The sequence below is a fragment of the Echeneis naucrates genome, chromosome 20, assembly GCF_900963305.1.
Source record: "Echeneis naucrates chromosome 20, fEcheNa1.1, whole genome shotgun sequence".
NCBI classification, from domain to species: Eukaryota; Metazoa; Chordata; class Actinopteri; order Carangiformes; family Echeneidae; genus Echeneis; species Echeneis naucrates.
Genome location: NC_042530.1, coordinates 10,062,083 through 10,089,786, shown reverse-complemented (window position 1 = coordinate 10,089,786; position 27,704 = coordinate 10,062,083). Strand labels below are relative to the sequence as shown.

Sequence of the window (27,704 nt, the reverse complement as noted above, 5' to 3'; positions counted from 1 at the left end):
TTTACAGTATTTGTGAGTGAATCTTTTTGTATTTGTGTGAATGTCTGTAGGACACAGATACATTAAAGAACCTGTCTGTACCATACATGTCAAAAACATCTTTAAGAACTCTCTGAATATCAACCATCTCCCCTTTCCACCACAGAAATATGATTTTGATATTGATCAATAATATGAGCAAGAAATTATGGTTAATGAAGATACTGAAATTAAATTTTTTTAAAAAGGCAGTTGCATTTATGTAAGGAAAGACAAATTGAGAAATTTCCTTAGAAGGAAATGAAACCTAATCATTAAACCTCAAGTTGGCTCTATTTTTACAGGCCATTAATCACTGGTATCATCTTCACAAGGGCTTCACAACACCCACATTATTAAAATTACCTCTGACCTGTTTCTCACAGGAGCTCAAGGAAAGCTCCCACATAAATCTCATTAAAATCACACAGCATATTAAACATGGATTTTTTTTTACTATCTAGAGTAAAGCCTGAGTGCTGAGATTTATTTAATTGGGCATGATGCACTATTTTACTTGATTGCTCACCTGAAGAACCAACCTCCCCAGATATGACTTTACATGACTTGTTTTGGAAGATCCTGACATTTTGCAACCTTCGCGTTGAATTTTAAATGCACTTTGTGACAGCTACAGCACCACACTGCTTTTACCTTACTGAGGAAGAACCCAAGCTACTCCGGCCAATGTGAGCACAATGTGCCTCTGGGGAATTCATTATGGTCATAGGGCTGTATGTTACATGGAGAGCTGGTACTACACGAAATAAACACAAAAACGACCTTCTGAAAAACATGTAGTTGAGCGCTGGTAGCAGCACAGTCAGCTGCATATTATATTCTGAGACTATACTTTAAGTCTGCCATATCCAGCTATAGGAAGAAACAGACAAGACATTAACCCCTGAACGCTTGGCGGACCAACTCATTTGCTCATGTTTAGTAACACAGACAAGCCCACAAAACTGCAAAAGGAAATTAAATCCAGAAATGCAGTGAAACAAAATACCTCCAATTAGTGTCTCAGGTGACATTAGCCACCAACATGCTGTATTTGTACTGTGGGATTTCACAGGGTTAGACCAGAGGGTTCTTTCCTTTAGCTAATACACTGCACACAAGCCCTCACTCATGCCCACAGGCACACACACAAACACACACACACACACACACACATACATGCAAAGGAAAAGGTTTTCAGCTACCACTCTCACTGTGCCCAGTGCACAGCGCAGTCAACTGTTTTATCCACACTGCCGACGGGAGTAGCTTTGCATTCTCCTCTGTCACACTGACACAACAAGAGAGATGCAGTGAGAAATACAAAGCCAAAGCGATCAAGGGAACGGGGGAGTGCTACAGAAACATGGGGAGATAAAACGGAGACAAAAAGAGACATAGGGACAGAGAGAAGCAAAAATATGTCTGGCTGCAGCTATCAACTGTAGACCACACCTGACTTACTTCACTTTCTCCTATCTGGTTCCACTCTTTTTCCCTTCTTTTCTCCCGTTTGAAAATAGAATTATCTCAGCCTGAGACTTGTCATATTTGAGCTCCCTTGATGTGTAGTATGGCCAGATAAGGAGACAAGACGGTGATGGTGACCTCAGGACATGCGTTTAGGGCTAGAGAGGGACAGGGTGTACACTTAAATTTGAAGTGTCCAAAAAGTATGATTCGGCAGTTTTGCAGTTTGAGCCACTGATTTGTACACCACAAGAAATCAATTTATTTCTAGCGATATACCACCAAGCTGGTAGTATGTAGCCCTCAAAATATAAATGATGGCTGTTCTGGTATTGGTCTTTTCCATGTCAGATTTTCACCCTGTTCTAGTTTTTCACCCATTATTTATAAATGCAATAAAGGCTGTTTACTTTAAAAAAAATATGAAGGTATAGCATGCATATAATATGCTGTAATCACACATTTTCAACATTTCTGGTATAAACCAACATTTACTGTCAGACTTTGTGTGCGAATCCTTTCCAGGTTTATCGTTATCAAACTTCCCCCTTTAAAACCTTCAACCAAGTCTCTGCTTTTACTTTCATTCATTCATCTTATCGCTTATGCTTTTCTGGGTCATGGAGGGTCGTGGAGCCAATCACAGCTCACACTCGTTGAGGGCGGGGTCAACCTGGACAGGTCACCAGTCCATCACTGGGCAGAGACAGACAGGGACCAACAACCACTCACACTCAGACCTACGGACAATTTAGAGTCACCAGTTAACCCAAACATGATGTTTTTGGACGGTGGGAGGAAACCCATGCAGGCACAGGGAGAGCATGCAAACTCCACACAGAGAGGCCTCAGACCAGGAACTGAACTCCTGACCTTCTTATTGTGGGGCGACAGTGCTAACCACTATGCCGCCATGCTGCCCCTGCTTTTACTTATCATTGGAAATTACAGCAAAGGAGGCAAACTGTCAAAAATTTCAGATCCTTCATACACATACAAACCTGTTCTTGACAGCAGTCAAAAGAGCAGAATTTTAAAAAAAAATTGTCCAATCCATCATCTTTGTGACAGAGCAGGCAGTGAGGCTTGATGCAAAGAGAGGGATGTCTCTGATGGCTACATCAGTAGGAGTGTTTGAAAGTGATAAGATGTTTGTGATGTATCCTGTAATATATACCCATATGAACTTGCGTGGGTGAAAATGTGTATGAACATTTGCTTTCAACTCTGAATTTTCTTCTTTTTTATTTTTCTTCTTTGTTTGCCTGCTTACGTGTTCTGTGGTATGTTTTGTGTGTGTGTGTGTGTGTGTGTGTTGTTTGAGCTGATGTGTGCTGGAGTAATAGATGCTGTCCTGCAGCACACGGTCTGGTGTTTGCAGCCGGAAAGCTGTCATAAACAATCTGCTCCAGCGTCAGTTAAACAGCAAGCGTGGGAGAATTGGGTGCTCTATAGGCTACAACCAGCCCCACACTCTCTAAATAGACCAACCCATCTGCCTAATGCACTGAAATCAAAATAAGCAATGGATATCTGCGATGACATTGGCCATAGTTATACAGCAACAAGTTTTTAAAGAGTTTAGGTGACACTGGACACTGGAGAGATGTTGAGCTTTGACACCGAGTGAAGTAAAAGCAGATGCTGTGAAAACTGTGAAAACCAGCAGACTGATTATGTGTCCCCGTAGGAAATGTGGCGATTTCAGGTTCAAATGATTTCACACATGAATGTGATGAGCTTGCTGTAATGTGTGGTAGAAAACAGACTCCAGCCGGAGTAGCAGGGCACATATAGTGTGGCCTAAAAATATGTTTAATCAATGTGGTAAAGCAGAACAACCCGAACTGAGGGGGCCGAAGACCTTTTCATTGGCCAAACAAACAGAACATCTTCTTTTCTGTCCAGCATTTGAGAACAACCATTGAAGACTCAAGTTGTCGTGATTTCATTTCTGTAGAGGACAGTTTTGGAGCTCTTTGTCAAGCACCATGATTTAAACTTTTCAATAATGGAGTTAATTAAGCAATAGGTCACGTTGTCATGAGCTATTGCTCAACAAAATCAGTTTTGGTAATTTGAAGCCCAACTGATGATTTGCTGTAGATGCTCAGGTTCCCATGAGGAGCTATAGGATGGATGTTTTCTATTTGTAAATGATAAAAAGCCTACAGTACGGAGTTATAGGGTTATCCAATAAATTAAAATCCCCCTCTCAGCTGGACTTCACCTTTTAGATCTGTAAATATCTATTGTTTAGTGGGTAACGGCATTGGTCCATGCCCCATGTCTCTCTCTCTCGCTCTCTCTCTCTCTCTTTTTGGGGCTTTTCATGTGCTACTGTTTTTTTCTCTTCTTCGGCTTGAAATGTGCCATGATAATGTCAGTAAACTATAAAACATCTACAGGGGTTTCAGTGAATTGATCAATATTAATGACACAGCAATTTCTTCCCACAGAGTTTTCTGGCTTTGAAAAAGTTTCCAATCTTTGCTACTTTGTGAATCAGTTACCCTTCACATTCACTGTCCCCTCTACTTGAGCCAGAACCTATATGTAAAATACCGTACACTACTATCCCAGGATTACACTAGATTCATTATTAAAGGCATTCTTCGGAATATTCTGATTCATGTAAATGACTGAAAACTATTTGTATTATCCAGTTTATGTAATAATAACATTTAAAGGTAACATTGATAGTGCCTTCTAAGCAGGGAGGATTTTAGTATCTTTTGAAGTTCTCCATTCCATGAACGAGTGACTGTGGAGCAGAAAGTGTGATCCCCCATGGTGCAGAACTTGTTTCAGGGTGGATGGAGGTGATAGGTGTTGGTGGAGCGGAGAGATCATGTTTAGGTTCGTGGAGTGTGGAGTAATTCTTTGGAGTGAGAAGGGGCTTCCATTGGTGCATTGGTGTGTGAGGAGAGATACCTTGTATTCAGTCATTCAAGAGAATGGAGGATGGGTGTGATTCGTTTGTATTTGTATCAGTTGGAGAAAGCTGTGCTTCATCCACACCTCTATTTCCGCCAGACGGGCAGTGGCTGCAGTTAGGGGTGTTGACAGTGACAAGAATGTGACCATGGTGGAGTGGGTAACAGTTTTTGTGTACAGTTGAGTGTCGTCAGCATAACAGTGAAATGAATTTCCAGATTGACTGATGACACAGCCAAGGTGTAGCGTGTAAAGGGAGAAAAGAATGGGGCAGAGCACGGGCCCTGGAGGAGAACCACAAGTGATGGCATGTAGGTGAGCTCAAGAGCCTCCCAGAGTCCAAATCTAATCTATCAGTGAGTTAAGATTTAGGCCAATTTAAGGCCATGCCAGAGAGTCCAATAGAGTGATGAAGGTGGTTGAGGAGGATGTGATAGGAACCACCAAGCCAGAGCTGTTTCGGTAGAACAAAAACCAGAACAAAAACCCTGAAAGTTTTCAAACAGCTTATTGTGTTTGAGGTTATCTTGAAGATTAGCCGCAACAACCTTTACCAGAACCCTGGATATGGGCCAACAATTTATTTTATCAACTAGGTTACTGGAAATATTAACTTGTATCTGCATTTCCATTAAGGCCCCCAAGGTTAGGCTGACCATCACAAACTAACATCACACTATTCAAACAACTTGTCCCTGTTTGCACCAGCTCTAATATAAAATATGCACGTTCATAACAAGGTTGGCAGTATGCTGAATTTAACCATTCAGTAATAGTGTGTGTAAATAGTGTGAGAATGACACAGACATACAAAAATCTGTTTGTTCTTTATGTATCTTGCATTTTTCATACTCATTCTAATACAACATATGACTTGTTTCCCTCATGGTAAATATAATTTTCGGGTTCTGTGCATAAAACATCCCCTGTATCAGAGGAATTGTTTTCCAGCCATAGAGATTTTTTAAAGCTGCAGCTGTTGTCTCCTTTGTAATGTCGCCCTGTTTCTGCATCTCAAATAGATGAATTCCAAAGCAATCATTTGCACATTGCTTCAACACTGTGCCATCTGTCAAGTTGTAAAATTCCTCCTGGTATCCAAACAATAGGAAATGAAAAAAAAAAAAAAAAAACTTTAACAAAAAAGAAAGGAATTATCACATAATAGATTAAGTCTAAGCGATACTAAAATTAGGGTGCAAGGGTAGCAGAAGTTAGTCAAATCAAAAATTTATCTTCAACTTCAACAAAACTTCAATTTCTCCGGTGTACTTTCCATCATTCTTAGCTTTACTTTGTTGCTGACATGCTCAGTCTTGGTAAACACACAATGCTAAACATCAAAATATAGTGTGGCAGTTTTAATATGTTCAAATTATCTACATATATTCTCAAAGAGTTGCAAATGCTTGCAGGTTGTGTTGTGATTTTCCAGACACATGTTGTTGTTTGCCTGAAAGTTCTCCTATAGTGAAGTTAAGATAAATAAAATGGGTTTTTTTCTGACCACAATACAATCTCTTTTTATTAAAAATGCCATTGTATAATTATTTTTGTTTATCTCTACCTTAGACATATCAGTCCCTCGTTGCCTCAACTAATTAGGTATCCTATTAAACTGAGTCCCTGAGCAGGGGAACTACTCAGCTAATACTGACCGGAACCGTGTTACCATGTTTAGCTGATTACAAGTGAAAGGCATCCTGATGTCAACTCTTAGATTGCCATTGATTGTTTTTCTCTCAAGCAACAAGGGAACAAAACGCTGTTTCATCTTCACTCAGTGGACTCTTTTCTCTTTCATTCCACACCTGCTCTTTAGAACTGGGTGTCAGATAAATTGATTCAGATCCTGTGCGCCCTTTTATGATGTCACAATGCTTTGTATGTTAGAAAATTTATGAATTATTTGGAGAAATCTGTAACTTATATCTTTTTAAAAAATCTGTTTTATCTCTTGCCCTTGAAATGTTACCCAGAGATAGTATTGAATTATAGGCTTATTATAGACACAACCATGTAGACTACTGTAGATTTCAAGCTTCTAGGTTAATGTGAAACCAGTACACGTTTAGAGCACCCTCCCATTTTCCCTCGCTCGGGGACTGACGGTCTTAAAACTCTCACTACAGGCTATATTCCCATAACGGCTGTTTATGACAAGAATGTGATCGACATTCTTCTACACATAAATGCACACAAGCCACATGCACTCTAGTACCGACATGTGCAGACACGCCAACAGCGGACAAAGAGAATGGCATTCCAAAGGAGATAATTCATTGTTATGATCTTACAAACCAGCTGACGTGCCCATTTCAAGCACACAGGTCTGTTGGGATTTATAATAAGATGCTTATCATTATGCAGCATTGCCAAGGAAGCCAGGAAGATTGGGGAAATTAAATTTACACGAAAAGGGCAGTGAAAATCAACCAACTGTCAAGTAAGCATATTTTGGTTTAAGTTTATGCAGACAAACGATCCATTTCTTTTCCATTTTACATCCATTTTTGACACATCTTGTCAAATCAGATTCTTTTACTACATTTCTCATGCACTTCTTGCACAGTACAGAGAGTACACTTTGATCACATAAAAGAAGAAGTAAAGGGAAAGGAGAAAAAATAGACCTTGCAATTCAAATGAATGACATCATTGGACTGAAATGAAAAGGAAAAAAAAGTCTGTCCTGCAGCTCTTCTAGGGACTTAACGTCTGTACACTGGTCCCAAAGGCTCCGTAGACTCTACATACTATACTACAATTTGTCACTTCCCCCTTTCATCGCTGGAACATGTTCCCTCCATTTTGTCTCCCCTCTATTTTCCACAGTTAGTCCCATATCACATTTGTAATGGCACATCTTTAAAGCATGTGGTCTCCAAATGGGATGGAGTTCAGGACAAGATTGTCAAAAAAAGAGGGACAAGGAAAAACTTTAGGGATGACAATATACTTTCCAGAACTTTAACTGTCTTTTACATTAACCCGTGTGGAGATGTCCTCTTTACAATGGACCAATAAAATACTACTATATTAGTTAATACAAACCAGAGCGGGGAAGAGTAACTGTGATTGTTACATAGCAAAAAACTAAATTGTAGCAAAATCAGAGCCAACATCTTTTATTTTAAAGAAATTCAATATAATTTAGGAATTAAGATAAAATAAAATGTTTTTTATTACAAATGTTTAAATGTTGCTTAATTGCAACAAAGTTTGAATGAAGCCTTTAGTCACTGTTGGTGTTGCCATGGCTCAATCAAATACTGGACCCCAATGCAGAAACAGATTAGGTAAAACCAAGTTTTTATTAACAGTCAAAGTACAAGAAAAGTAGTCCATGTAGATAACGGTGGCAATATGCAAAGTACAACAAAAAGAGGAAACGGAGGCTGGGCTCGACATTCTAACAAAACTAACCAAGTGCAACCGAAAGAGAACGAAAAGTGAGGCAGAACAAACAAGCCTGAATCAAAACCACATGAAGAACCAAGGGTGAGGCTGAGGTGAGACTGACAGAGGCACACTGCATAACCTGGACAAAACAAAGAAAAGCACGATCACAAAACACAAAAAACAGTCACAAGGGAACTGGAATAGCCACAAGAGCCCACTAAACAGGTAGGATACTCTGGCACTAAAGAGAAGTCCAAGGAAGGTATATATAGTGGGTTGATTGCCTGTAAATGCAGGGCAGGTGTGCTTCGTCAGCCACGGGAGAAGGAGAGCAGAATGCCCACTGAGAAAAAACACAGGGAGGAGAAGCAGGAGCACAGAGAGCAACAGGACAGGCGAAACAAAGCAGCAAGCAAAAAACATAAAGCATGACAGGTGCCAATTCATGTTAACAGCTACAAAGATTTCAAAGGCAGACCTTGTAAGTTAATAATTTCACAAACTTGTTCCTAAACCTTGTTGTGACCCAGTTCAATGTGACAGATGAATTTAATCACCTTATAGATTTTGAAATAAGCCTTTGAAATCTGATCATCCAATCAATATTTCCTTGACAGATTATGTATGATTGCATCAGTTGAATTCATGAGTTTGCCTCCCAGGTTGCTGGGGTATTTTTCCTCTTTCTGTTTGCTTTATTTGCGGCACCTCCACATTAGCTATATACTTGTTACTTATTTATTAGCAACAGCAGATGTGTTCTGGGGCCTATTTATCTTGTTGACTGTACAGATGACCAGTTGTCCTTTGCTAAGCCCTTCTCTTCTCTCTGGCTCCTCTCATCCTCTGCTCTCCTCTCCTGTTCCTCCTCTTTACTTCCCTGTAGCATCCTCTGTCTTTGCTCCTCAATGCCAGCTACTCAGCATTTACTGCTACTGTGATGTGACCTAGCCCCCCGTCTCTCTCTCCTACTCTCTGCAGTACCACTGCAGTTACATCAATCATGTACATGTACATGCACGCACACACACGCAGAGCAATTCAAAGCTTATTCAGTGACGACAAAGATGGCTTGGTGATACACACACAATGCTGTCATTTAAGCTAAGAACAACGCAGTAGGGAACTAATTATGTTCAAATACGTTGACATTATTTAATTCTTCAGTTATCTCTATAGATCCCTGTGCCTGAGTGGAATTTCCCCATTCGTTCGTTAGAACGAGAGGAAAAGGGAGTGTGTATATATTTATTTGTGTGTATGTGTCAATGCATCCAACATACATGCTACATGCAAAAGTCATTGCCGTTGTTTTTATCACAGGGTTGTGTACACTGATAGGTATGTGTAGGGTCCAATTATTTAATGGTCATTTGCGTGATTAACTTAGTTATTAAGGTTAAATGGCATGTTGAGGTTTAGGACTTGATTTTCAGGTTGTTTTGCTTGAAGCATCTGTGCAGGTGTGTTTGCGTGTGTGTGTGCACTCCTACATTACACATACTGTGTAATGTATAGACTCATCAAACAGTGGCAGTTTGGTACAAATGAGTGAGACTTGCATCTTAGCAATGAACAGATCACTTTTGTCTCCAATAAGTATTGGAGGACGGATGGATAACCATTCTCCACTTCACTTGAGCTATTATTACAGTATATGAAAGATTAATAATCCTAAAAAAAAAAATAAATAGAAAATATTCTTGAGATTCATACAATGGAAATGCATTCAGTAAATCCACAAAGAGACATTTATCATATTTGTGCACCCACAATGAAAATGAGTTCGGAGGGTGGTTCAATTAAAATAAACAACTTTCAGTTTGTGGGTGCTGAGACCATTAACTCTAGACCACTAATAGCATCACAGAGACTTTCATTTCATGCCTTTTCCATGTGGAGAATACAAGGGAGAAATTACTGTTTCTTGCATAGTGGGACTAATTTCACATGAAAGGCAAAATATCTCTGGAAAATATTACCAGCTAATGATACGCTACGATGCTAATTAAAAAATTTCACTGTGTCTCAGCTGAAGAATGACAGACCAGCAACCAGCAACAATTACACTACATCATCAAAATAGTTTTTTCTATACATAAGAAAAGAAAATATATTTTTTACAAGTTACCACCTTTAATGACAAAAAATAAAATACTGAGACTAACTGTAATTTTCTTCTGTTCAATTATTTAGTGTCATTCCTCAAAGCCTCAAACTCCAGCTCCTTGTTCCAGTTTATGGTGTGGGTTTTTCAGAATGCACGGTTGCACTGCTAATGAGCAGTGAGACAAACTGCTCTTCACATTCGTTCCCCCTCTGAGTGGTATTTCGGAATTAATCATCTTTAATTACCAAAGAGTTGGAACATAACAAGGTAATATTTCTGCAAAAAATTAATGTCACTGCACAGGGTTTTTAAGATGTAAAGCTGATGTTCAGCATTGTTAGCATTGTTTGTCTCAGACATAATCTGTTTTCTCTGTGCTGTTGTGCAATGTTAAGGACGTTTTTGTCAAGGTCTTTGACATCTATGGGCAGCTGGTATATACACAATGAGACAGGCCTCACATTCTCATCTACAGTTATGTACACGCATTTGTATACTATTCTAGTTGTACATGCATGTACGTTTTGTGTGTGATTTTGTTCTTCAGTCATTTTTCTTTTTTCCTCTTTATTTTTGGACTAGCAACTGAGCCTCATGCCAATGAGAGCGACATGTTGCCACCTTACCATATGTCCATCTTCCTCGGGGCTGGCAAACACATTAGTTGATGGCATGTCGTGTCTTGATTTGGTCATGTGTGCATGTATTTCCAGTGCACACTCACATCAGGGGATAACTGCACTGACCCACAATATTATGGTCCTGTCTGGGAACATGGCCAGTCTGTGACCCTCTCCATGCTCAGTTGAGCTGTGCAGTCACTGTGAACTGGTTCAACAAGTGTGGTTGAAAAGGCCTTTAGAAAGCCAGAATCATCTTTTAAAGGTTTACAGTTCAACTACATTGAAATTTGAACTTGTATTTTCATAAAAAAAAAAATAGCTTGCAAGTTTTCCATTTAGTTGTTCATTGTCTTCTATTGTGCTATTGGTGTGTGCTGCTGGTAAGCTGCAGTCAGCAGCAGGACTCACATTCTGAATCTGAGAGGATTCAGAGGAGATTGTTGATCAACAAAAAAAATTATTATCTATCCACATATCTTAGATGGACAGGGCTGATATATAGAGACACAGAACCATGAACCTCACATTCACACCTACAGGGAATTTGAGTCTCCAATTAGTCTGATGTGCATGTTCTTGGACCGTGGAAGGTAGTTAATTCCACACAAAAAAACGTTGTGGGCCTAGACTTCTAACTCAGACTGTTTCACTGTGCACTGGTGTATGTTTTGAATAATTTAGGATAAAATGGCCTAATAAACAGTCGGTGTGGGTTGTTGGAGGAAGAGGTGCAGGTTACAGGTGAGGACTGCAGGATGGGCGAACATGTGGCCTCACTGGTGTCACCAAGCTAAGCAACACCTTCTACTGTTTCCTCCTGTCATGTGGAAAATGAATCACATCTGCATCATGGGATTTAATCAGTCGTTCACACCTCTGGGCTCACGCATAACCAGCATCTGAGATTCACGGGCAGTCTATCATGTTTGCGATATAAAAACTGACCTACAATATACAGGCGCAAAAAGCTCTCTTATTGATGTGCGTCTTCAATTGAGTGCCATAGTATTTTCTGTGATTAATTGATTCTGGAATCAGCACTGTAGCTGAGGCGTTTTAATATTTTCCCCCTCCTCATCTATGTCTTTTATTCTTGTATTAATTTATTGGTACGCTCTTCCACTGCACAATTTTCTTGCTGTCTTCGTACATCTAAGATTTTCTTTCTTTCATTTCTGTTGCCTTATATCAAGGGCCATCATGACACTCTCTTTATCTTCACTATCCCCCTCCTGTGGGTGAAGGTCTTCTGAAGCAATCCTTTTTCACTATACTCTGCTTCTGAAAAAATTACCATAAGACGGAAGACAGAGAGAGACCGTGATGGAGAAGGAGAACATGCCCATTAATGGCAAGCAGAAAGACTGCAGGTGAAAGGTGTGGGAAAAATCATGAGGCAGCTGGGTGGAAAAAAAGAAAGAAACACAGAGATGCCTTATCTTATTGATAAGAGAATAGAATATATGAAAATGAATGAGGAATGGTCCAAGAGAGACAAGCTGAGAGGAATGTGAAAGCCCACAAAGCCTGCCCCTATCACTGCAACTGTGTAATGTTTCAGAAATAAATGTAGCCCATTTCTAATCCTCTCCATTAGTGGCAAAGGTAATAATCGCATCTGAGAGCCGGGGATATTGTTAACATCCCTAGCTCCAGAAACATCAGTTAATACATGATAAGCAAACACAGTTAGAGCTTTATTGCCACAGCACAAACAAAGCTAACCACCATAAGCTTCATTTTGTATTGCTTGGCCGTGAGCAATGCTAATTCCTGTTAACGCTGCCAGGTATTACTGACACGGAGAACAATGCTAAATCCATGTTAGCGCACCCCAGCCACTGCAGGGGCTTAGCGGAGCTTGGGTTTCTATTAGCCCTGCAGTTTAGATGTACACACACACACATACTCTCATGCACGTGCAAATGCATTGTCTTTCATTCACACGCACTCAGCGCCCTGATTCCCATTAACCTGTGGGAGCCCCTGCGTGGCTGGGAAAGAGAACCCTAATTTGTCAGCCAGCCGTGGGTCTTGGAGCTGAAGGTCGTTAGCAAATAGAGTTCACCTCTAATTACTCCTGAACTTGTCTTAGAGTGAGTGAATACATGTGTGCGCATTCATATTCTATATACGAATGCATTTGTGTGAAAGGACACAACATTAAACACTAGAATATGTGTGTGCCTGCGTGTTGTCGGTTCAATCTGGTTGACTCATTGAATTGAACTCAGATAAGCACAGTATTTAATTATGTGAGTCTGAAAGTAGATCCCATACTTTAACCACAATCCCTTTTTAAAAGTGTCATTATTTCCCCGTGTTGGTTTCTGCACGTCTCTCGCTCTCTGCTGTGCTGTATCAATCTTTGACTTGACTCCCTCCCTTCCTTCATTCCTCTTTCCCGTTTTCTCTAGTTAGAGTGCAGCACATTTGTTGGAAATAGGATTTATTGATTGTAGGATTATATAAACTATCAAACTTGCACAGTCCTCCATGCACTCCTTGTTTTCTCTCCATCCATCCCTGAGTCCAACATGATACATTCATATGCAGTCTAGAAGGAAGTTGGGTGGTCCAGTTAAATTTCTTCACTTAACACTTATTTCTAACACATATCAGCAGTTTGTGGTTATTTATGATTATGATGGCATAAGCTACAACCAGAGCCAAATGTATTCTGCTCACGGACACTTCAGAAGGAAAGGTTCTTGTTAATATGTGGTTTCAATCTATGCTCTGTATTTGAAGTGGGCCACTACATTGTTGAATTTGAGAATTGACCTATGGTGGAAAATTGAATGTAACATGGGAATCACTATTGAGGATAAACAGCATTACAGTAAGTACTAATATCTGATATCTAACATCTGCCATTTGGGATTTCCATTCTGTTTGGTAAAATATTTACTTGGTTCTCAACCAACACCAAATGTCACATTATATTAAAGTTGTCTCTTGTTTAGACTATTGAATGTACATGGTGGTGGGGAAAAGATTGTTTTTTAGAGAGAGAAGTGTGGGTGTGTTACACTACTCCATGAAGTGAACTGTGGTGTTTTATAGTTCAGCCATGGCCATGGTGTAATGCTGACATCTAATGATGTCAGTTAAATTTTAATGAATATCTTTGCAGTGATTTTGGCCTATGACATGATGTGATTTAGGATCTTCAGTATTTGGAGAAAGTAGCTTGTGAAAGATACAGTATGGTGTACCAAATAATCCTTCCACTATATCAGATCAGTAACAATCAATTTATGTCATTTGCTGCTTGTTGTGTTTTGATGTTGGACCACCACTGAAAATTCTAAAAAGGCAATAACAAAATTAACTTCAGTCTTTCCATTCATAATTTTTAAAACATCGTCTTTCAAAAATCTTAAAAATTCAAATTTTTTAATTCATCTACCACTTATCAGTTTCTGGGTAATGGTGGATGTTGGAGCCAATCCCAGCTCACTCTGGGTGTGGGCGGGGTCACCCTGGACAGGTCACCAGTCCATCACAGGGCCAACACACAGAGACAGACAGAGACCAACAACCACTCACACTCACACTGAGACCTGCAGACAGTTTAGAGTCACCAGTTAGCCCAAACATGATGTCTTTGGACGGTGGGAGGAAACCCACACAGGGATTGCACACAGAAAGGCCCCAGGCTGGGAACCAAACCCCCAACCTATTTATTGTTTTTATGTTAAACACTATGCTGCCGCGCTGCCCAACCTAAATATTATAGCATCCAAATCTGTCACCTTGTGTGGACCAGCTAGTCTGTGTCTCATCTCATCAGCACCCTGTTTCTGTAAGGCAAACTGGCCATATTGGGCACCAGCATGAGACTATTTTGAAAGGGAGTTAATTGGATATGTGCATATGCACCTCTTTGGAAGCAAGTGTACAAGTGATTGATGTTAACCCATATGCCTCACAGGTTGTTTTGGCTTTCCTTTTTTTTTTTTTTGGTCTTTCACCTTTTATCCCTCATCACCTCCCTGCATTCATCTTTTACAGCCAGTCAGACCATATTGTTTCTCAGTATGGCAGAGTTTAGGGCTGACAAAGGGGTGGAGGGCAGTGGAGGGAGTGATATTATGGGCCAGATCGGCAACAAATCATCTTTATGAGCACACAGGAGGCCAGAGAGAGGCTCGTGGTTTCTCCCTGACTTCAACAGAGGGAATGACTGAGGCCCTCTTAGACCACACCAACAACCAGTGATTCACTGAAAACTCTGATGCTGTGCTGGTATTCAGTATGTGCAAAATGGGAACAAAGTGAACTTGTTTTATTATTCAGCGTGTTAGTGTATTACTGTTTCTCTGCTCCCTCCGTTGAAAGTTGTGGTGTACTTCTGCTGCGTTGGGCTAACCACCAAGTCTGGTAAATGAAACTTCACTCCACTGGAGACACTAAGAAACATAGCAAGCAACGCTACACTGCAAATACAGAAACAATGAAAACAACAAACACACAATACCTGGAAAGAAATGCAGCAGAAGAATAAACTACAAATCCACTCAACCCAACCTGGCCTCTGGGAGAGGCTAGCATGCTCGTGCCAGCTATGTAAATGTGTTGCTCATCTATAATTTTTTTGGCCAAGTATACAAAAGAATGCAGACGTCTCATTTGCTGGTCTTAAGATCTCCTCCCGTCTGGTCTCAGTCTCCCAGGAGTAAGTCCAAGCTGTTCCACTGGAGGCTCCTCTCTGTGTGAGTGTATGTCCACATGTGTCATAATAGCCAAGCACACACACATTATATGTTTGTATACACACTCACACACATAACAATAGTGGATAGCCTCGAAAATGGAGAGGACACCCTGTAGAAATGTACATCTGTTCATTTGTGCATGTTCTCACACGCACAGGTAAATGCAAGCATATAATTGTTATGTTAAATTGGTCTCTGATATTTTAGAGACATCTTAATACAGTGGAACTCATGGTACAATTTGTTTTTGTCCTGATTCAGAAATACTGTGAACACTATAAATATCAGAGTGTTTGTGTGTGCCCCCACCTCAATACTAACCCGAACCCGAACCCTTCATGGCATAGTTACACATGTTTAACTTAATATTAGCTAAATTACTTCACTAGCTCAAGAAAAGTAACTGAGTCTATATGGAAGTAAAGATTGTTCATTTATTTCACTTTCTGGCCATGATGGATTGTTCTTATCAACCCTAATTACAATGACAGAATGACAGCCAAAAAATTCCTCAACCGTGCAGCTCTCCTGGATTAATACTGCAGCCTGTTAATTTTGTAAATACTGTAAACTGCATAATTGGCATTAGTGGCTAATTATCTGATTATTACGCCATTCATTTATTTTCCTGCAATTCATCCTATATTCTTTCAAAGCAAAGCAAGGAGAATATTTCTTCCTTGTCAATTTGGTGTTGCTGTCCTGTCTCCCTTTTATTTTTGTCATTCATTCATCTTCTACCGCTTCTCAGTTTCTGGGCCACAGTGGATGCTGGTGCCAATCCCAGCTCACACTGGGTACACCCCACGCAGGGTGTAAACAGAGACAGAGACAACCACTCACAGTCACAGTAATTTGTATTCAAATTACATTGTGGGGAAACAATATCCTGATGATTCCATGCAACTGCATTTAACGTGTAAATATAAATATAGTTCAGTATCTAGTTCACACCTCATCCTGACCTTCTAACCTCAGAGCTATTGACTTTTCTTATTCCAGTTGTGTTCCCAAATCACCCAGTCGTTGCATTTGTGTTTTTGTTAGATATGCTCTGAAACCACTGTGCCCACTTACCAATAAGCCAAATCCCACATTCCCAGTATGGTCTGTACATGATGGCATTTTAATGGACTCTGAAATGAAAGCCATTCCCACCTGAGGAACTATGTGAAATAATTAATAATCCTTTGTTATTAGGAACATTGTTCAACAACCTGTCTTCAATCTACTGCCTTTTCTTTGTTATGCATTTTAGCACAAAAATGCAGTAATTACCTCCTGAGATCTCTTAGGGCAACTAAAGATTTGTTTGGTCTTAATGTGTGTGAGTTAGCATGATGCATGAATATATTTTGTCTGAGGAACGCTGTGTATAAACAGTGAAGGTATTAAACCAAAGAATGCAGCAGAGGTGTGACTGGGTTCATTCTGTTGTGTTGACTGACCCCTCCCCCTGTAGTGCACATGGGCCTGTTTTGAAATGTTTTCTTATCCAGGTGTATTATGGTTTGGAAGATAATCTAAAATGAGACTTACGACAATATATTTGCTAGAATGAGCCTTTCTGAAATTTCTGTGAAAGACCACAAAAAAAAAGCTAGGCAGCTGAACACACAACTAAATGAAAACATAATCGATTTCGCTTCAGACAAATGAAGGGACAAGGTGTTGATGTTTTGCAGTATGAGCTGCTAATGCATTCTCTGACAATTGCACTCTTTTTTTCAGTCATTTATAGTGTGCAGTACGATGCACTACCTTGGGATTCTGCTGAATTATTGGCCCTATCAACACCATCACGCTCCACCTGTTCAAATCTGTGCTTTTGCTGGATCAGTTCTTCAGCTGGGTCAGCTCTCTCTACTGCTGTGTTCCTCTGCTGAATGCCTGTTTCATCCCTTCCGTTTTTAATTTGCTTTGATTAAAACTGCTACTATCAATATCATAGTTATATTATTTTTACTTCACTACTACATACTTTTATTTAAGAATCACTATATTTTAAATGTCTTTTCCTGATCCTGCTGAGCTTTTGTGCTCTCCTGCACTCATAAAATGAGAGTAGAAGGCAGTCCCAGTCGTTGATTGTGTAATGAGCTGCTCCCTTAGTAAATCAGGTGCTAATTGCATGCAGATTGTGGGTGCAAATTGAATAAAAGCTGCGGTGCAAATTTGCCCTGCACTTACATATATGGATTTAGCCCTTAACACACCCACCCTATTTGTTACGGGAGCCACTTGCCACACAGTAGCTATCAGCCATGCTTCAGGCCACACTAGATGAATGTAACCACACAACAAAAGCACACACACATGCACATACAAACACAGACATAAGCACTTTCCTTTATTTGCCTTTTCTTTCTCATCATGTATTTAGAATTTGTAACTTGCTGTCCATTGTGCCATAAAGACAATACTCTCTCTCTCTCTCTCTCTCTCTCTCTTTCTCTCTCTCTCCTTTATGTGTGTATTTTGGTTCGCTGGAATTGTAACTTGTAACTTCCAATTTCTTTGTGCTCACACAAACACACACCTGTGCACATGTTGACACACACACCCCCTCTTAGGTAGAGTGTATCATGACAGACAGAGGGTGAGGGAGAGAGGGTTATGCTTCATGCAGCTGTAAGCAGAACAATCCCAGTCGAGAATTCACTGAAACAAGCAGGTATAAATGATCTGACCAACTAAAAGGAAAAAAAAAAAAGTTTCAATCAGCTGCAGTTTAGATACTTTCACCTTCTGTCACTAAATGAATATGTTGAAACGCGTTGAAAGATTTTACAGATAAGTTTCAACATAAGGTGTGGAATATATCCTGACATCAATGTCTGAGAACAAATTTCTACAGCTTCCAATTTCCCCTCGAATAATACGCAATGAGAAAAATGCTAATAATAATTCTAACAATAATAATGATAGTACTGGAAAGCCCACATGGGCCACATAGCAAGAAGGCTCGAACCCCAGCCCTAAGGTTTGCATGTTCCCTCTTTAACTACATGGGTTCCCCCAGTTACTCCAGCTACTTACCAGACATTAGTTCAGATCTTTTTACTGACTCAGGCCTTTTAATCTTGTTCAGTTAAATGAACAAATCTTTTTTCAAGTCATTTGTTCATTTCGTTCGTTGGAACCAGTGTGGCATTGTAGCTGTCATTTGAGTAATGACTGAAAAAGCATGGCTTTCAAACACTAAAGAGGAACATGGTTTGCTTCACTTGACATAAAATACACAAGTTTGCTTTTGTTAAAGGAGACCACTTTGCCTATCACTAAGAAACCCGAAGACCCGTACTTTTGGATTGTGCACAAATCAGTCACGCCTACACTGAGAATGTGCAGCGGTCATGTGACAAGTGAGCGAGAGACTCAGACCCAAAAAAACTATTTTAAGAATCATGAGCAAATCACCCATTTCTACACAGAGAATATGTGGCAGAAAGACTCATTTGTGAACGAATCTGAGCCTGTGGCATGCATGTGGGGACCACGGAAAAAAGAACGACTCACTCACGGAGGTGACTTGTTACTCCCGAGTCATACAAGAGATTAGTTAAAAATGAACTAATCATTCATGGATGACACATAACTACCAGGCATGCATGTTTAAGTCTGGTGGTGTCTGTAAACTGCATATGTGATAGACTGGTGACGTGTCCAGTGTCCTGTGTTATACAATCCTGATAGCTAGGCAGTATAGATAATAGATGGATTTTTAAAATTTATTGGGAGGTCCCAAATGGACAAAGAGCTGACACAAAGCAGAATGGGTTTTTTTTTTCCTTCATTACACTTAACTCTTTTGAACTTTACAGAGAATATGAACGAAAATGTATAAAGTTTACTTGAACTAATCAAAACATGATGCTATTAATACTTCATCATACTTTTTTTTTTACACTTTTAATTTCTCGCAATCTCTTTTTAAGTTTGTCGTCTAAAACTGGATTTTTGCACAACAACCCCTTACCAACTTTTCATTTTCTTTCACAAAATGCATCAGAACACCAGAGGAGTCCAACCAAAAGGGGGGAGCCGGGTGGACTGTCACCACAGACTCCCCATAAACCAGCCTCAGGCTACATGGATTCTCAGTGACAATGAGAATCTGTCATCCTGAGCAGGCCTTTAATTACTGAGATAAATAATAGCTGAATACAGCAGACTCACATGGGTTTATTGTGCTACCCAGGCTAACCGTGAGCCTTGGATTTCAGACGGTCCATAGATAGATCATTGGAAAAACTACAAACAAGGCAATAAAAAGGGCCAGATGATTTCTGGATTTTTTTCAAGGGGGTAGGAATAGAGACTAGGTCAAAGAAGACAGACTGAGAACTTGATTTCCACTGAAGTCGTTCATGTAAATTCTCCATCAAATTGAGAGATGTTGCCCTGATAAACAGTGTCTTTTGATGTTCAGAAAAATTGTTGAGACCAAATGTTGGTTGTAAAATATCCATCCAACACAGTGTCTCAAAGAACTCATTGAAAATCTAATAGTTTTAATAATGCATTTGAATGGTACCTAAGGTGTTTCTTAGCTTTTGTCTTTGCATAAAATATGCGCAAAAAATATTTGGCAAAAGAATGAGCCTTTTCAGAATCAATCATTGTTTCTGCTTTTCTTTTTATGTAGTTGGATGAAGCTAGGATCCCTGTTTTTTTAAGTCAAACTGTTGAAACTGTTTTGCAACATAGCAAATAGCAGAAAAGAATGTGTGTGCGTCTGTGTGTTTGTGTTTGGATGGCTGTCTATATGTGTGGTTGCTCCATCCAAAACATCTCATTATGCGCTTGGTCTGTGCTCACATTGGCACAGGGCGCAAGATCTGTTGACAAAAATTGTTTGGTGAGGGTTCCAAGACATGAAAAATGAATCTGGACCAAAAAATTTAGATTAACGGCTCAAGCAAAGAGCTGGCAAGCCTGGGGGTGGTTGTGGGTAGTTTTAGGTTGGTCGGGAAAGGCAGGGGATGGGAGTGTTGAAAGAGAAATAAGCAAGAGTGAAAGTGTACAGAGTTAATAAGCAGCATTAGAGGAGATTTTGCTTTTAATGAAAACAACTTCCAAGAGGGAGAGAGGGGAAAAAAAATGTTAATTACATCTTAAAATTCACCCACTCACATGAACTTACCTAACAGATATGGAAAAAGGCAGAAGATAAAGATGGTGGGACACAAAGACGTGAAAAAATTGTAAGAGAGATGAATAAGTGGAGACTACAATAACAATGTGCCTCTCCCTCAGGCAAAGTGAGTCAGGTTCCACATACACACCATATAGATTTCTAAACAGAGACAGGGAGAGAGTTAGAGGAAGCTGCTCATCTTTTCCAAGAGCACAGCTAAAAAACAACTCATTTCTAAGACCAATACTAGTGTCAGGATTAAGCATTTCAGGTTTCATTGGTGAAACCTTTGTTATCTTCTTATTTAAAATAAATGTATTTCAGAATGGAAAATTGCCAAGGTCTGTCATATCTATTCCTAAGAGAATTTCTCTGTAAAAGTGTGATAATCCTCCTCTCTCTCTCTTTTTTTTCACTGAACAAATTTCACATTTAGAAAAGTTGGCACCTTGTCATAGAGAGTTAAATGGTCATTTTAATTCCCACTGGGGTATTCTATGAATTGAAATTGAATGGGCTCCCACCCTGGGGTCTAGATGATTGTTATTCAGCGCACTGCCATCTGCTATTTCATGCCACAAGGCTTTGGGAGCACTGCACACAAAATAGCAAAATTCTACTTTGTGCTGAATTTGAAGCAACGCAGGTTATGCAAAACCTTAAGACATGTTAGATAGATTCACTGAGACATAAATGATTTGTAGATCCTGAGTGAAGGTTGTACAGTGTCAGGAAATCTGTTGTTCATTCTTAGGAGCAGCAGGCGATCTAGTGAGGGGTGAGTCAAGCTGTCAGAAAATCTGTGATTTTTCTAGTTTTTTTTTTTTTTTTTTTTTTTTTTTGGAATGAGCACTATTGTGTGGGGAAAAAACACATGGCAGTTTTCAGGCATTGGCAAAAACGAATCTAGAAGTATGCATATTAGTGTGTGGTGCCTGCATCTGATTGATGGTTTCACTTATTTTGTTTAGCACTGAGCACTTGACTACAGAGCAGTGAAATTCCACTCTGTTGCATCTTTTATGAAAATGTGTCTGCCATATCCTTTGTTCTTTGTTTGATTTGAAAAGTGAGCTTATGTCTGCTTTGTGACTGTTTAGCCGATGCTTGTTGGACTGTGATGTGTTAAAACACTGAGAACCTTCAAGACTTGAAGGTCACTGCTAAATAGAGCCTTCTGAATACAGTCAGTTCTTTCCTTTTATTTGAAGCAATGTGGTTTGACAGTTAAGTTCAAGTTGAAGCCGTGAAAGATGAATTTATCTTTATTTCCTTCATGACTCTTACATATCATAATCAAACTCACACTTTTAACGTGTTATCACAGTAGTTTAGTCAGTATATGAAAATAACGTGTTTACTTGACAATTTTCGCTTTAGACTGAAGACAGTGGCAAATGGAAAGTACAACCATCTGTAATGCCAATTAAAGAGGCTGCAGAACATCTGTTAATTTGTGTCTTATACCTCTTTGTGAAACCCACTGGGGAGCTGCTGTCAGGAAATTCCAGGTGTACAGGACCACATGCGTATGTAACTGCTTGTAAATTAGTGAATGGCCGTTTGACCAGTTTTTAAACTCTTTCCCTTTGACCCCTGCATATATAAGCAACTTCACTTTTATTTTGAAAGAAATATCTTATGTTACCTTGCAAAATTAAACATATCATGATATATTACCTAACAGGAAATAATGGCAAACACAGATATTTAGTTACACTAATGTTAGTAAAAATGGGGTGCATCTAGAGTATTTAATCAACCTTTATTCTTATCAAAGAGACACACTTCCACATTATGTAAAGGATTTTTTTTTTTTTTTTTGGGGGGGGGGGATCAAACAATTACTGATTCAGTCATTTAAAGCAGACAACTAGCCATAATTGGTATAATAAGATACTGTGTCCAGCCACACCAAAGGCCAGAGGCATGCACAGATGGAGGCTCTCACACTCCCTGGCAGTTTGGTGAGTCACGCTGAATCTCCATGCAGCTGTTGGCACTTTTGACAGCTTCCACTGTGTTCATGACTTGAGTCCAGAAAAAGCCCCTAAATCCCAATTCAATGTTGTTGAGAGGACAGACCTGACAGCACCAAACCAGAACTCCACTCACAATGGTTTCACAGTCATTAGATAACAATAGCAGAGCTTAATTTTGTCTTCTTTTAGTGTCATTTTCAATGTCAAACAATGAATTTTCTGTTTTGACTGACTTAGTATCCCCAGGTTTATCTTACAGGTGTAAAATGAGACTCTGGCAAAAAAAAAAAAAAAAATCATCTGTTGATTTTTAAATATACTTTTTCTTTGGCATCTGTGCCATAAACTGTGTTTGCAGAACAGTTTGCCAGAAGGGCCAATGTGGCAGGAATGACAATTTATTAAAGACATTTGTGTTATTATACTACATTCAGTTTGCCAAAAGTTAGTTGTTGTTGTTGTGTTTTTTTTTTTTTTGCTGCAGTTTGTCATCTTATGCCAACTGATCTTTAGGATGTCATGAATATCACCTTGGATGTATTATGCTCTATTTGTATCCAACTCCCTTTAGCTCCAGAGATGTGGCAGCAATGTAAAGTCCTTTGAACAAGCTGGCCAAAATCTGTCTGTCTGTGGCTGTGGTCCCAACTGGTGGCAGCCAGCTGACACATCTCCTGGTTGCTATTTTTCCACATCCTAGTTACTTACCTAGCTGGAAATGTCACGAAGAAGACTTTGGGAGGCAGACATTTTGCTTTGCTCTCACCTGTCTTCTTATTCTTGTTTCCTTTTTTCTCACCTTGTCTATTTCACAATTTTCTCTACCAGGCACCTCTCTGTGTCCCTACCTGTTCCTCTTTCCTCTCATATCATACAACCATGTGTAAAACTATCACTCTTGCTCTCAGAGGAATAGGCTGACATTTGCACTTGGATATTGTAGTCATTTGCTTGCCCCCAAGTACCAGAACATACAGAACCCTTCTTTGCACTTTAGACATGAGCAAATATCAGCATCTATGATTTAACATTTGAGCAATAAATATGACCATGTAGTCTGCATTCATCATATGGGGTACTGGGCAAAAATACAGTAAGTTTTTTTTTTTTTTACATTAAATTCTGTACTTGTAGTTTATTTTGTAATGCAGGATGTGGGTGTTTGTTTACTCATAAAATCTATTTTCAATTAATTCACAGTGCTACATTCTGTGTACTTCGGAAGGTGGTAGTGAGATATATCTGTGGATTATTGATGGACATGATCGTAGGACTAATTCATCCATTCTTTAATCTTTTACTGCTTATTCGTTCCTGGGTCACAGTGGGTGCTGGAGCCAATCCCAGCTCACACTGGGTGAGAGCAGGGTCACCCTGACAGGTCACCAGTCCATCACAGGGCCAACACACAGAGACAGACAGAGACCAACAAGCACTCACACTCACACTCAGACCTACAGACAGTTAAGAGTCACCAGTTAATCCAAACATGATGTCTTTGGATGGTGGGAGGAAACCGGAGTACCTGGAGGAAACCCACACAGGCACAGAGAGAACATGCAAGCCCAGAAAAGCCCCAGGACTGTGCTGACCAGGTCTAATTAGTAACAAGTAAAAAAAAAAAAAATAAATAAACATCTCACAAACATGCATTCTACTTTTGTGGGAAACAATGTACAGTCTAATTCTATGATCTTTGTTGGGAGTGGTGAATTCCATAAGGACGCTGAAAAATTAAAAAACAGACAATGTCAGATTTATTGGCAGCAATTTCAAGGCTGTTGCGTAACTCAAATTCCCAACTCAGCTCTAAAAGTGCAGACATATAGCAAGGTACCAGGGTGTCCTGGTACATATAGTAGTTGTGTGATAGTTGCTGTACTGTTATTTCAGTTGCATTCATGCAGATTTACATATATTAATTTATTATTTATGACAAAATCACTTCACTATTTTTTTTGTCCCGAAATGAACACCACAGAATTGGATTTAATGAACTGTGAAAGTGACCGTATGTCTGAAAATAGATATGATTCAGTTTTGTTTTTTTTTTAAGATGCAGGTTTTATTTTAATACTGGCCTCACTTCAACAGCAACCAGCCTTTTCCTTTTAACAGCCATGTGCTTTGTTGTTCTTGGTCATCTCTTCATCTTGACCGTGCCAGCATGCTTACTGGTAGAGATTGAAAGCGAAAGCTGTTCAAGATATTCTTTCTGATTCAAACATTTGAAATTCACAACATATATTTGTGACATATTAAATGTCACAGAAAATAACAATAGACACATTGTTACTGACAACTTCATAACTTTTACAGAACAATTCACTTGGAGACAGCAAATATATTCCTTGCTCATTGCCATGTTTATATTATGTGTGTGCGTGTTTTTTTTTTTTTTTATTCAAGGGAGCTTAAACACTGAACATTTTAGCAATGATAAAATCTGATGAAATTTAACATTGACTTATTCCCTTGTATTTCAGACCTAACGTACTGAAAAAAGTAGCTAATTTAAAGGAAGAAGTCTCATAATTGAATTTTACTGGGACAGTAAAAAATAAAAATCTAAATTGTCTTTCCGTTTCTTTCCATATTTAAGTGTTACTTATTTTTGCTTATAAGTTTAATCTGTAAAAAACTGGGAAAATGCAACCCAGTAATAAAACATGAAATTGCTCAGTGAAAGTGTGAAAAAATAATTCAGATTTGCTGTGGAAATGTAGATGGAGACAGAGAGAAAACATATAGTGTGCGATTATTTCCGAGACATCTGTCATCTTAAATGACCCAGTTGTTTAAATTTCCAAATCATATATGTGTATGTTTTAAGTCAGCTGATGTGGCCTGACTCAGAGTACCAACACTTTACATACTTCAATTGTGAAATAAGTGCAAGCTACATGAAAACAAATTACCTCTAAATCCAGACACCCAACTGGGTACATGAAATGAACTGTACCCGGAGGTATTGCTGCTTCAGAATAAGTTGCCATTATCAAAATTACAGTTGGAAGTTTTCAGAGGTTTATACCATAATGGCTGGCCCTGGATCCATTCGGGTTTTCTGATTTCACAAGCAAGACACATTCTCACCCATGCATGCACACATAATTCAGTAAATGATAGCTGTTATTTTTTCAAAAGCCATTGGCTCTCCTGGAACATTAGGCGGTTGATTACAGGCAGCCTGTTTTCCTAATCCCTTTTTCATCATCTGACCACTAAATTCTTCTCACATAGCATTTCTTTTTTTGCCCCACCATAAGGTAAAGAGAGCCCTGAGGAAATAACTGCAGGCATTGGAGGAATGCACTGTATTTTTCTCCACACCTTTATTCCCTTAAATTCCGCTTTCTCGGAATTAACTTCCATTCATTCCTCCCCACCCAGCCCAGCCTCTGTGCAGTTGTGTTTCATGGCGGTGAGCTGCTGGAGAAAGTCACGGCTCAGAAATGTATTTCTCTCTTGGGGCTGCAGCTGCAGGACAGGAATTGTCCGCACGTAGGTGAATGAATAAGAAGCAGCCTGAATAGGACTGAAATGTTTCAGTGTGTCCTGCACTCTGTAGCAGCAGCAGAGTAGCAAATACATCGGACCGGAACACTGGGGCCGAGCGCATGTATGACGTCAGAAATAGGAACTATCGCGTCACATAGTCGCTTTTCAAACGAACGATAGAAATAGTTCTCCCTCTCTGCTGTCCACCATCTTGGTTGAGTCTTTTGGGGGGTTTGCACTCAGGGCAAATGTCTCTGTTTGCTGTGCGCTAACCTTACCTGCAGAGCTTTGTGCTTCTCTTTGAGGTAAGCCAAAGTCGAGGTTGCTAATATGTTAGTGTTGTGGAGGTTATTATCAGGACTGTATAACGAACTGGGGGGCATCGGTTAGAATGCAGAGTCCCGATGATGGTCCTTTAAACTTCTTCATTGTCCAGTAAAATGTTGAGGGTGTGAAAGGTGTGTGTGTGGTTCTGTAACATAAAAATATAGTTGTCAGAACAGCATGTACATTATTGACTATGCAGTTCAGTCTGTAGTAGAATGGCAAACAACCAGTAGAATAAATGAACCATTCATCTTGATTTACCACAACCAACAATATACAATAATCATGCAATGTGAGAGACTGCTTACTAGTAGCGATTATTAGCATTCGCAAGCTAATAGCCTAGCAAATATTAGGCTCCTTTTCCTCTCCGCAGGGGGCGCATAGCCCATTTCCTTTCTGAGGCTGTCCTTCAGCACAGCTAGCATTAGCTCGTTAGCGCAGCTTGCTAACCAATCGCACTGGGGTCTCCTAGCGGTCCCACCACACACGTTAATAAGCGCTATTTTTGTTTCTCTCCTCTTTCAAATCAAATATTTATTATTTGACAAAATCGCAATACAAGCAGGTAAAAGACAATGGCTGTTTGGCTTTATTTTGTTGGAAGATGATTAGGAAAAGAATTAGACGCAACAGAACGGCTCTTTTCTTACACAGGTAAGCCCAAACACATTCAGCTCTGTCTGCATACTTACCGTAGTCACAAGATGTGTTCTACACAAACACACACATTTTCAGACTTTCAAAAAAAACTAAAATAAATAAATAAAATCCTAATCCAAATAAAAAGGGATATGTTAAAGAAGCCACCAGATCAGGAAGTTATGACTTCCAAATGTTTGCATACTGCACAGAAACATTCATAGAGAGATAATCTTTTCTCTCTCTTCTAAATCTGACTGCTGCACATGCGCACTCAAACACACTTATGGCAGGACATGACAGAGAGCTATTGACTGCCTCTACCAGGCCTGACAGACCATTCACAATTTCTCTGTATGTGTGAAGCCTAATGTACTGGAGGAGCCGAGTGTGTTTTTGTTTGGTCGTATGAGTGAGTGAAAGGGCCAAATTGAAAGAGGGGAAGGAAAGTGACTTCATGACTGGGTGTGTATGTCAAGAATACATATTTGTGTATTTGTCCAATATGACTTTTTGCTGTTTGTTTGTGTGTGTGTGTGTGTGTGCGTGTGCGTGTGCGTGCACACACGCAGAGTTTTGGGTTGATATTGAGGTCTGCTTGGACTGAGCAGCAACTCTGGGCTTTCTGACTATATTCCTCATGGCTACTCCAAATCATTATGTGTGCAGTTCACACAGCTAAGCAGTTGGAAATGTGTCTCTGCACTCAGGTCTGCATGATTACATTCAAGGTTACATATAGGAAAAACACCATTTTGTCTGAGCTGGTATTTATTATGAAGTTGATATAAGTAATGTTTCATTGGAAAAGTGCAGTTGCTGCTGACCAAC

General features: G+C 39.6%; 1 protein-coding gene across 1 annotated transcript in view; it reads left to right on the top strand.

The window, feature by feature from the left end:
• The window catches only part of cntnap2a (contactin associated protein 2a), a 285,019-nt gene that overhangs the window by 94,080 nt on the left and 163,235 nt on the right, over positions 1-27,704 (top strand). The gene's annotated exons all lie outside the window — the stretch shown is intronic.